The sequence below is a fragment of the Megalops cyprinoides genome, chromosome 24 (assembly GCF_013368585.1).
Source record: "Megalops cyprinoides isolate fMegCyp1 chromosome 24, fMegCyp1.pri, whole genome shotgun sequence".
Classification (NCBI taxonomy): Eukaryota; Metazoa; Chordata; class Actinopteri; order Elopiformes; family Megalopidae; genus Megalops; species Megalops cyprinoides.
In genome coordinates, this window is record NC_050606.1 from 21,560,280 (window position 1) to 21,573,071 (window position 12,792).

General features: G+C 45.1%; 1 protein-coding gene across 11 annotated transcripts in view; it reads right to left on the reverse strand.

Moving 5' to 3' along the window:
• The window catches only part of LOC118771203 (band 4.1-like protein 3), a 79,253-nt gene that overhangs the window by 48,743 nt on the left and 17,718 nt on the right, over window positions 1-12,792 (reverse strand). For 4 of the 11 annotated variants that reach the window (XM_036519116.1, XM_036519119.1, XM_036519118.1 and 1 more), the window contains exon 1: window positions 12,314-12,439. The exons of 2 other annotated variants lie outside the window; for them this stretch is intronic. The gene's annotated coding sequence lies outside the window, so the exon portion shown is untranslated. Of the gene's footprint in view, window positions 1-12,313; window positions 12,441-12,792 lie in introns of those variants that run through there. 5 more of the 11 variants (XM_036519123.1, XM_036519121.1, XM_036519117.1 and 2 more) reach the window with 4 other exon arrangements.

Below are 12,792 nucleotides of genomic sequence, written 5' to 3' on the forward strand. Positions count from 1 at the left end.
GAAACGACTGAAGATAACTCATATGAAGAAGCCACAAAATCCAAGCATCCCACTGAGATGACCGCTGCAGCCACGTCAGGTAAGAAACCGGTCCACACTTTCAGCTTGAGAGCAGAGAACATGTGAGTTCAGCTGCCTCCTGAGCTGCACAGTCACTGTTTACACCAACAGAATATTCCCCAGTTCTGCCTCCAACAGACAGCTTGTGAAATCCAGCCGACGCCACAGATATTGACCAGCAGAGAACTTAATACCATTTTCTGCATTTAGGGAACATAAATATACGCAAAACAATGGCAGCATCATCAATTTACATTGTGATACAACTACAAGGATGTACTGCTATAGTCCTGCTAATTTTCCCTCTATCTTAGAGGGACACACTCAAAGGTCAGTGGTGAGGCATAGTGGCTTAGGAATCAGGCATGAAGCTGCCACTGTAAATATCCATAAAAATGACTTGCTTGCGTTAATGTACCCAAAACCAGAGGCAACTTCCACAGTTTATCCACTCAGAGTACACAACTGGATCTTAGCTCACGCCACCGAGGTTCAGAACACTACTAAAGCAGTGGCCAGTCCAAACCTACACCCTTCTGGTAATCGGGCCTAGAAAGGCCCAGGATTAATGTGTCAACTGTAAGCTATTCAGATCAGCCTTGCACTAATACATTACGGATAACGTAACAGAAGGCATTTTCCACACCCACCCCCAAAGCAGGGACAAGCCCTCACAGAGCTTCAACAGCCTGTCTGAGTCACTGAAATACCCGTGGTGTAGACCTGATAAAGCAAGACATTTCCCACTTTGAAGTGGCTGCCCTTTGCTCTCTGTCTAAGCATGTTTGATATCCGTGCAGAGAGATTATAATGAGGGTTACTACCATGGGGGTGAGAAGCATTATGCAGTGTAATCACTCTTTAGAAACAGCAATGGGTAACTTGTTAAGGGTGTTTAGTCAGTTAACTGTCCAGGGAACACTCAGTGTAGTCATGAGTCTGCTAAGGGCTCTGACCTTCAGTGCACAAAGTACTACACTCGCAGCACTATCAACTGAAGGCAATGCCTGTCTCACTATGCAGGCCTGCACTCATATCCAAATCCTATACAGGGATATGTGATTTAAATCATTTTATTTATTGAATATTTTTATGATTCAGAGATCAAGTGTTCAGAATGAAACATCCTTTTTTTTGTTTCCCTTATGAGGCGTTTGAGACTCCAGTTCTTTCTGAGTAAGCCATGACTCACTGCTAGTAATATATCTGCATCCACTTTCAGCAGGGAAAGCCAACATCCATGAATTATCATGTCATATGCAGCGTTCTTGCTCTATTCTTCCTTGAATATTGTGGGGAAAGAATAACACTTTGGATTTTTCTTTGATTTCTGGTCCATAAGCATTTGAATTCTGATCTGAAGATGTGTCCCCCGCTGCCGACCGTCATTACACTGCACTGTATATTGTACCTTAGGTACAAAACAAAAAAATGTGACAAATAAAAAACATTGACTTTGTCAGAGCCCAAAAACAGGGTGTCTCTTGAGCCGTTACGCCAGACTGTACAAACAGACCATGTAGATGTGACCATCAGCTGTGTCCGGCACAGAAGGGGTCTGGGCCTGCAGGCATGTGGGGGTGAGGGAGGCCACGCGACTGTCCCACAGCAAGGGCTGCACACACCACTACTCCATCCCAGTAGTGTTGCCAGGCAATGCATAGACTTGAGGAAGGTCCTAAACTGTTCATGCGTGGGATTGCATAGCAGATGCCTAGCATCGAATGAGACTGCTGAATGAAAGGAATCTGCTAAGACTTCCGCACGCAAAACGTGTCCTTCCAATGGGGCTGCAACTAACGACTATTTTGATAGTCGAATAATCTATCGATTATTGAAACGAATAATCGAATATTCGGATTATGTATCGCACAATTACTCAATGGCTCTTATTTATCTATTGGCTTTTAAATTTAGCTTGAGGTGGTATTAGGCATATGCTAACTAACAATAAAGACAAAGATGAGAACTTCATTCAAAAATTCATCTTTTAATGAATGGTTACTAGGACTAATTCTACTAAGTGAGGGCAGTTGCTTGTTGGGGAGTACAAGTCTTCTTCCTTTGAAGAAAGCCATCCATGGTAGCATTACGAGACCCAAAAAACCCATAACTCGTTCGAATTAATTCGAATGCAACCCACATTGGGCATGCATGCATAGACAAGAGTTTTTGCGATTCAGAAAGTATCTAATTCTCAGGTGTTCTCTAAACTTGTGCACTCGGCAGCAACACTATCTCCAACCATAAATGTCGCCATGACAATGATGCAACGTTTAAGCAGACAATTTCTAAATAGCAGATGGGCTCTGGTTTAACATGGTAAAGTTAGGGCACATTTGGAATGTGAACAGGATCCTTGTGAATAATATGTTATTATTTGCTACACTGTATGTTCAACATCATTAATAATTTGTTGATCAAAAGAAAATGTATTTCAAAATAGAAAACGTTACAGGTCATAACGTGAAGTAACATGGCTTTTATCATTAACATTACCTATGCTAGCTAGCTAACTAACTTAACGAGACGAGTCTTCATCATCCAGAAAGCCAACGTGCCACCACCTCAGATGCTCGAGCATAACTGATGTGCTCCCGTGCCAGGCAAGGTCAGGTTTGCAAATGTTGCAGTTCACAACCTTGGTAGAGTTAACCCTTTCGCGCGTACAGTCACACCGGTGTGTTTAGCTGTTCAGCGCATATGCTAAAACTGGTGCGATTAGAAAACTAGATTGGAAAAATTCTAGCTAATTTTAGCTTTCAGGAAACAGCGATTTAACATTAAAAAATACAGCAAATGCTAACTGAAAACTATGAATTATTAAGGCTAATGAAAACATAACGAACCATGTAATGTAACACGTGCTACATAGCATAAAAAATAAGTTAAGTGTGAAAGGGTTAAGAGTGAAATGCTGCCACACTTTTGAGGTCTTTGGTGGTGAGGGTGTTGCCATCTCTATTGTTCACTCCAGTAAAGCAACGTAGGCTACATGTCTGAGCATTCCGAGTCAGCTCGAAATACACACACGATGACGTCACCAACTAATCGACAATTAAATTCGTTGGCAACTAATTTGGTCATCGATTTTAATCGACTAAGTCGATTATTCGTTGCACCCCTACTTCGCAATATGCGAAACACACTGTGTCCTGTCGTACTCCAATCTGAGCCAGTGAGCATGGGCTGACCTCTACATATACAAAATGTATTTGCACACCTGAAAAATCTACTGCAGGTACGGATGGGGAAAAGGGTTGAACTGGACAACAAGAGTCACACAGCTTCTGACCTGGTCATACACACCACCATCAGAAGACTTCTGTATGTCTGAAACATGAGCCTGGCTACTGCCTAATAGAAGAACACAATGATTCATTGTGTTCAAGATTCTTGAAGATGCTTCAAGAAGCAGAGCCTGAAATTCATTTGTCTATCTACAACCTTTTGATTAAAATGTAGACCTCTGCCCAAACATCCCACTGCAGTCTTGACCCCTTTATAATGACATTCTATCAGCCGGTGTCTCAGACAGGGGAATAACACCCGCATACTCAAAGCAGGTCTGGGCTGGGCGCTTGCTTTTAGACCACCCTATAGTTAGAGCACAGCTGAAGCTCATACCTGGGCCAGGTGTGCAGGGAGACCTGAAATCAAGGTGCAGCTTGGCAGGGCTAATGGCAGGTAAGGGGAGGGGGCTCATCTGAGCCAGGCATTTAACGCTTACCGACTTCTCAAATGAAGTGGCTTTATGAAAAGCCTGGCAACCCACCACAAACAATCCACCACAATCATTTCATGCCATGAGATGTGCAGTGCCACCGCTCATTATCAGGATCCACCACAAATACAAACACTTGATGCCTGGGAGCCCCTGCAAAATAACCAACCGCCTACACAACAGACATCAGCAACTGGAAATGGCTCCTATTTTCCCTCTATTGGTCGGTTGTCAAAAGAGCCCAGTAACTAAGAAACGTCCATGCCCCCCCCCCCCCCCCCCCCCCCAAGCCACAGCATTCTTCAGAGAGGACACAGTGAGGCAGACATGCAATATCCTGACGCTCCGGCCGACCAGCGCTGGGTAAACCAGGGCTTTATCCTCCAGCTATACAGTACAGCGCTGAATGGCCATTACTATGGCAGCCCCTGTGGGCATCCCTCATTACCGCCAGCCAGGAGCCCAATGTTAGGCTCTGTGGAAACCTGGAGACACAAATATCAATAACCGCAGACACGCCAAGACGAAGAGGGGCGGCAGGAGGCCGGAAAAAGAACATGAGATTCCGAGACACTGTGGGAGGCTCCCTTATATGTGTACGCAGAGTCAAGTTTTCCTGGAATCATATTATGGTGTTGCTACATTAAAAGTAATCATGACCAATTCAGCAACCTAACAGTGTTGACACTGTTTAGGCTGGTCGCAGACCTTAAACACTAAATTCCATACTGCCATTCATTTTTCATTATGTCTCTTTGAGAAATGTTCAAACACCAGATTATTTTGTGAACCCTTTAGCTATCCACTTATCTGAATAGACGAATATTAAATCTTATGATTTGCCAGTGCTCAAACAACCTCAACAAGTGAGGACACCTAGACATATTTAACTACACAAATGATAATCCTCACTGTAACTGCCACTCCGATGTGTGACTGTAATCCTAGTGCCACTGTTACCTGACACCCAGCCAGACTCATACACACAGAGACAAATAAGGTCTGATTACTAGAATGAAATGCACTTTAGAAGACTATCTGAATTCTGATTGGTTGTGGTGTCAGAACCCCTCCCCCTTCTGGCTCCCCAGCCCTTCCTAAAGAAAACTTGGTCCTGCCTACAGTGGATATCAGGCAGGTCAAAGTTTTCCATCGATTCGACTCTGCTCCGTTGACTCAGACTGAGGGCAGGGGGTATTTGCTGAAAACAAACTAAACCCCAACTCACCCATTTCAGGCTTCACTAGAAAGTTAACACAGAAAGGCTCACATTTAAGGAGCGATCTACCACTTCACCTAAGACACACGCAGCCTGGCCAGCTTACCAGGATCTGTTATCCCTGACACGTGATCTGATGTAAACCTTCACCCTTTGCAACGATGCCCTGAATAGATAATTGCAAAGACACTGATATGAGGGCTTTTTCAGCCCATTACCTCCACCTTCAGTCTCACTGAGTGAACACAGAACAGTCTGAAACACTAACTGACATACAGCAGACAAATTGATCTCAATGGCCTTATGAGGTAATTCAATTAAGCGTCTCAAAGCGCAGCCAGAACCCACAGACACAGGCAACTATTGGGGGAAAAAAAGAGCAACCCCAGACGAACTCAAGCGCACAGACGCAAAACGCATCAATAAGCGAGACAAACCTTGAACCATGAGCCAAATATTTTTCCCCTGAACAAGGCCACTGCGCTGCCTGCATTGTGTGGCCTTTCTGAGTGGCTGTGCACTGTGGCTGCCATGCACGCTGTTGGACTGGGGCCTACGCTCGGGCAGCACACAGCGAGGATGCCATCTGTGACTGACAGCTTCCCAGAGCGTGGCACAGCTGGTGAAATCGCTCCCCCGGGATCCTGGGATTTTGCTGAGAACTTGCCAGCCCATCTGACATGCTGTGACCCGTCCTGGCCCAACTGTGAAAACGGCCAGCGCTCCTTACAACACCCACTGCTGGAGGGCAAGCAGCTGCCGTTTGCTCTCACACAAAGACACACACACACACTCACACACACACACACGCGCACGCACACACACACACACGCGCACACACACACACACAAACACAAATATACACAAGCACGTACAAGCATGCACACTCGTGAGCACAATGCACAGAGGAACCCTTGTGTCTTATCGTTCTGTAAGTCTGTCTAGCAGAACTCTGGTGCACAGCCAGCAGAACTCCCTCCTCCAGGCTCTTCTGACTAACAGCTTCAGGGAAGCGGGGGGTCATTAGTCTGCACCAATTACCCGCTTCACAGCCATAGCTGAGCCTCTTCCAAACCACACCCCTTCCTGGACAGTGAGAAGAGAGAGACTTCATCGGCCCTGACGCCAGCAGGCTGCAGGATGACTGCCCCGGCTGAGTCCATCTGAGGACATTAAGGCAGTTTCCCTGCTTGGCGGCAGCGTAAAGAGGCACAGGCCAGGGCAGTGACCCTGCGCCAGACTGCTGTCCCGCCTGCACTGTGTGTTTGTACAGCAGGCAGCCTCACAGCGCAGAAAGCAGGATGAAGTGCAGCCTGCTGTGCAGGACTCCCAGATCTCCGACTCCAGGCCCCTGCCTTGCGAGCGGCACATTTAATGTCCCTGAAGCGGCGCAGCGCTTGAACCGCTGGTTTTGATCAAAGAGGGACGTTGCAGTGCAGTAACGAATGGAGCGGACGCCACATGGAATAGTGGCATAAAGACATAAAACCGCACCCCGTGCAGCATCAAAGCCTCCAGGGCACAGAGGCTGACTTTCCCTCATGGACCCACACAGCTCAGAGGGTTGGAAAAAAAAAACCCCAGTGCATGTTTCTCCACTCTGGGCCTGGAAACTGTGACGTCCATTGCCTGGGCCCACCATTAACGTTATATGACTGATGAATGAAGCCAGGAGTTCTGATCGACACATGTTTTTAGCTACATCTAAGGAATGCATCCTTTCAGGGGCTCCCAATTGATTCAGACAGCAAAGGAGACTGCTCCCAGCACAGGCTTAGCCCTACAGCCCTGACATCGGCAGCTCTAGTCTGGACTGTGACATTAGCCAGCTACCAGTGCAGGACGTGTGGGCTCATGTTTGGACCACTATAGCACCACCTCCTAGCAACTCTCCAGGCCTGTAAGTTAACAGGCTTTGGTCAATGAGACACACACCACAGAGCTTAGCGCTGTTCCTGCAGAACAATATGGAGCTTAGTGGTAACTCTCCAGTAGTACAGTGCTTAGCCGTTATCTTAGTGCTTAGTGCTATCTCTCTTTTAGTACCGTGTGGAGCTTAATGCTTGCTCAACAAAAAGGATATTAAAAAAAGAGATTTAAATATATGTTTTCATACATACATATATACATAATCTTTTTTTAATGCACAGAGTTCCAAACAACTACTGCAGAACACCCACTTAAGTAGCAAAGTTTCTCTGTACAGTGTTGTCATGGCAACCCAAGACTTCCACGGATTCTTTTGCCTGCAGGGTTTAGTAAACACAACTGACTCAAAAGCCTCCAAACTTCGAGATCCCTTACCAGGATGATATTAAAGAGCTGCTCTGCGTTGAATGCAATAACCAGACTGCAGTTACCGCAGTCACAACTGCACTCCGTCAGCAGCAGAACAGCAGAGACGCCCTGATTAGGGCTCTGGAAGAGAAACCGGGGAATGCTGGTTCAAATCCCAGATGTGGCAATGCAGCGGTACCCTTGAGAAAAGGACCTAACCCCAAAGTATCTGTAGCAAAATATATCCAGCTACATAAAATGACCATCTGCAAAATGTAAGATGGGAAAACTATCCTTCATAAAATTGACTGCAACGCAAATGCATAATGTAATGAACAGAAGACATGGAAACAGATTGATTTTTGCTGCTCAATTATTTGGTTCTTTACTAAGCAATGAGGAAAGGGTCATCTTGGTCCTCCGTGATGGAGGACTCTCACATACAGAAGCAGGGAAACGACGGCAACGGCTATTTGTTTTATAGAAAGTATAAGGTTGATATTTTTAAAAAAGGATGCGAGGCTGGAAAAAGCTGGGCTTGAGAGGGGAAGTTTCAGAAACCCGTTCCTGTTTTATAACAAAGTGACAGAAATGACAAGTCAACAAAAGGTCGTTCTGCTGTCACTGCAAAGTGACATCTCTAGGCCTCTGCACTCAATCTGCAGCAGCTACGTCTAGGAAAACTGCTCCTGCGCAGCTCGGATGAGGCTTACCAGTGAGACAATAAAACCATCACTCTGCATTACCTATCATGTTCACTAGGATATCTGAAACCTTCCAATGAGCAACTGAGCAATGTTCTTTCTCCACAGTGTAACAAAAATAATATTATTAGCCTCTTCCTCCAGCAGTTTGGAATACAAAAGATAACTGCCTGGTATACCACTGAATGAAAGCCACTATGATGACCAAAAGGACATTTTCAGTTCCATTTCAAAAAGTTCCCTGTGGTTCTGCTCTTCCGGCAGGCTGTCCCATTCCAGGAGTAGACACAATACACAGCATTTTCATTAACTCTCCTTGACATTAATGATAACAGTACCAGACCTAACACAGATCTGCACATCAGCTATGTATTAACAGCTGAAAATGTGAGCAAAGAGCATATAAGAGAAAGTTCTGTTCTTTCTTTGAGAGGGAACAATCACACCTACAACTTCTCTGTATCTCCACACACAATGTTCTTACTCAAACAGTCCATGGTCTCTTGTGGCCAAACACAGTCATTATCAGTGCTATTGGATTCCACACTGTCATGCCAACAGGGCTGCAGTGTATGTAACCTGCAGATCACGGATGTCCTGTTCTCTCTAAACATGCTAAAGCTCAATGACTGTGGCACTGTTGCGTACTGTCAGATTTCTAAAGTGAATAGATGGTCTTTGAACAGGAAAGCAGGACACAGACACGATTCTTCACCCACAACTGTCTTACCAGACTATTCAACGTGATGGTTTTTGTAATATAAACATTTTTATATTTCTGGTCAGCCCCTTTAAATGGTCAAAACAGACTAATAACAGTAATTTTTACACTGTAATTTCAGTTAGAAAATCCACATTTTACTTAAAACTTAAACTAATTCTGCTAAAGGGGTTTTCAGGAAGACTTAAGAGCACTAAGACAATAAGTAAGAAAGCAGACAGTAATCTAGCCTAAGTAGTAATTGACTTGTGGAGAAAATACTCTTACAGCAGGAAGTTGTGTGACGAACCAGAACCCTTCTTCGAAAAAGCGATTTCTAGAGTTGACAAAATATCTATGTACATTATGCGACCTCTTGGAAATTACAGAGGAGTTTTCACCATGAGATACAGAAGTACTGTTAAAACATGAGCTCAACACTAGGTAACAAAGCTCGGATTCAAACCTGAAGCCCTCTAAAGCCAATATCACATCTGATTACAAAGTGGCTGAAATTCAGCTTTAATCAAGCCAGAGGTTTTAAAGTGTCTTATGAGCTTAAGCAGGGTTAATCAGTAAAGAGGCTACGGCTTAGTGCCAGTTTATGTCACCTTCCCCTGCAGGTGTAATGTTACTGACACGGCTCCAACCTTTGTCCTGTTCAGTGTGACATCTCAACGACTCACATTTCACCAGGTTATCTGTGAGTACCACAGATCCAGTGCTGTTTCAGCGCAATGGCTGGCAAATTTCACCAGGTTATCTGTGAGTAGCAAAGATGTAATGCAATGTCGGTGCAATAATAGGCACATTTCAGCTCATTATCTGTGAGTAGGCAACACCCAGTGCCGTTTCAGTGCAATGGCTAGCACATTTCTGCTGGTAATCTGTGAGTATCGTAGATTTAGTGCTGTTTTGGTATAATGGCTGGCACATTTCAGCTGGTTATCTGTGAGTACTGTAGATCAAGTGCAGTCAGAGTCTGTGGCACTGTGTAAGGACAAAGCTCTGGAACAAATGACTTTCATAACCAAGCCTGAAGCCGAAAGGCCACCTTGGGCAGTTGTCTGAGGACAGTGGATTATCTCAGATTCACCATGCAACATGTCTATCTAATTGTAGCTTAAATTCAATTTGAAGTCTTCTGGAAAGAGTCACTTTGAGTGCATTTGAACATCAGTCCCAGGGAAAGCTCTATCTTCCACAGGCCAAACATGCATGCAAGCCAACTTATAAAAGTTTGGTACAACCAGTAACTTCCCGGGGTTTCAGTTTGCTCATACAGCCACCCGTGGTGACGTTTAAGTCCTGTCTACTCAAACTCTGCAAGCTCAACACTGTTCCCATCCCTAAGATGGAACACCTATTCACTGTCCAAGAAAAAGCTCAGAGCTGACACTACAGAAGGAGCTTTTCTGCACCCAGACCATTTCCTGTCCCCCAGCAGAAAAATCACGAGCAGTTTCAGGAAGTGAAAGCAACACAGCGCAGCATGATACGGGAACACATTTGCGTTTCATAAGAGTGACGCGCTGTGAGCAGGGGGAAAAAAAGAGGACAGGGTATGATTCTGAGAAACCTTTAAAGGCCCTGCTGTGATTTAAGCCCCGGATTATGTCCAGATGCAGGGGGGAGCAGCTCCTGTGCACCTGGAGGACAGCAGCCCAGATGAGCTCTTTGATCGGAGTACACAGTGTGCCCCCCCCTCACACCCCACCCCTACTGCCAGGTCCCCTCATTGCCACGCCCGTTAAAGACACCACCACCCCCTCACACAGCACAGCCGCGACACCCACCCCGTACGCCGTTCACCCCCTGATTACCGAACAACTCAGACAAAGGCCTCACGCCTACGCACTGTCCTTTTTCTAAAATCACTGCAGCTGATTTGGAACACAGGGCTCTGCAAAATGTCAAGCGCCTCTGATCTCCTGGGTAATCAGTGATTCTCCGCCACGTCGGATTCTCATTAGGAGAGACACACAGAGGGACATCCAATCGCCCAAACTGTAAGAACTCTGACTTTGATAGCTTGCAGGATTTCATCAGACACGCAGCCTTGCTTTTTCCATCCTGGTGACAGAGAAATTAGTTCAAAGCTAATCAGGGTTTGGCCTCAACATGAAAGAAAGAGGACAATCAAAAGCAAAAGAAGAAAGAAAGCTGTGGCTCTCCAGTTAATAAATATGCTACTTTTTTCAAATGGTGCTTTTCCATTTAAAGCAACCATACAAACCCACCACAAAATATTTAAACTTCAAATTTCACAAAAAAACCTGCCAGAAAGTTACACTTGCCAGAGATTGCTGTATATGCCTGCTGCTCTCAAAGGCCATCCACCCAACACCAGAGATCAATGTTGTCTGAGCATAAATCACACCAGACTTCAGCATATGAGCATTCTATACATTATAAATATATAGGAGAAAATGTCAAAATAAACACAAGAGACTACACTAGATACATTTGCAATGTTTTAAACACTTAACTGATTATGAAATAAATAAGTAATCCTTCCTATATTTTCACTTAGGTTATTTCTCCTGGATTACCAACTATTCTCACTTAGAGCTCTACAGTGCAGGTACACTGCCGAGTTGACGTACTGGTCGGTTGTTATTTTTTAGTGTTGTTTATTCGTTTTCTACCTGATGTGCGTTTGTAAAATGTGTATGATGCGTGCGTGTGTCCGGGGAGGGGAGAGGTGGTAAGTCATACGGGGTAATACAGTATATGTTAGCGGCGGCCGCAGGGGTGCTTGTGTCATAGCCCACTACAGTAGCTACATCCAAGCCACACCCACCGCATTGCAGAACTGAGACACCGAAAGCTGAGACAGTCACTGGGGGGAGGAGGGGGGTGCAAGTAAAAACTACCCGAAAACAGTTGTCGTCTGCTGTATACCTCAGCTCGGTAAGGCGATCCAATCAACGCCTTACGATGCAAAACACAACATCGCAACTCGGAAGCCTGCGCACATCCAGTGGTTGGCTGCCGATAGCATTTAGACTGCAAAATACTGGTGTGATTTTTCAACAAAGTGATTAAAAACAAGTAAACAACTTCTCGATCGTGCCTCCGGCGTTTACTTCATCTACCCAACGACAGAAATGGAAACCAAACAGAATTACCTGTCATTTAACTCTTAAATATGCAATCCAGAATCGCTGTCACACATGCCCTTAGATGAAGATGCGTGTCGTTCGTACGCAGATAAAAATTAAATTAAGAGATAAAAAACGAAGCCCGGTGTCTCTCACTGCTCGGAAATGATGCAGATGGCAACGCACACTTGCTGTTTTACCTAGCTTGCTGCGTAGGTCCAGCAAAGCTGCAAATGCTAAAATTATCGCACAAAGACTACAACAATATGAACAGACCCTGTCATTTCACCCAAGCAAAGATTCATTCGCTGGGGACATTCGTCACCGGCCGCGGGTGATGTAGCTCCAGCCGCTGGCAGGAAACGTTCAGCGTACTCGCTAGCAAGAAACCCCTTTTTTTTTGCTTCCAAACCTCAGAGAAAAAGAATTCATAACTCATTTCGCAAAACACACGCCCTCGAATCCAATACGTGTGATTTTAAATTGTTTTGTTTTTTTTTGCGGGACGGTTTAGCGGCGTTTTACCCGGTGTGTCGTGTCCTCTCCTCGGCTTGGCAAACCGCAGTCTCCCCGGCGCTAAAGCCTGCGCGAGCTCCCTCTCTCCTCCAGCGCGAGCCGAGCTGCACTGAGAGACGGGACAGCGCGGCATTCTGGGATACCCGAGGACAGCCAAGTCGAACCCTCTCATTTACAAAACAAAAAAATGCAGAGACGAATTAGGAGCGTTTCCTCCGGCATGACTCATGTGGAATATGCGCTCCCCAGACGCGCAAGACACGACCACTCGCAGTTAGGATAGAGATGTGCAAACGACATAAACGCATTTATTTCATGGAGCCCTATGGTCAAACCTCGCGTTACACATCATAAAAAGATCTGCATGCTTCATCTAATACATTTTTGAAAGTAATTATGTCGGCACTCACCTTCTGAAAATGTAAGCCTACAATTTTAATATGTTCAATTACCAGTTACAATTTACAATTTTATAAATGTATGAAAAA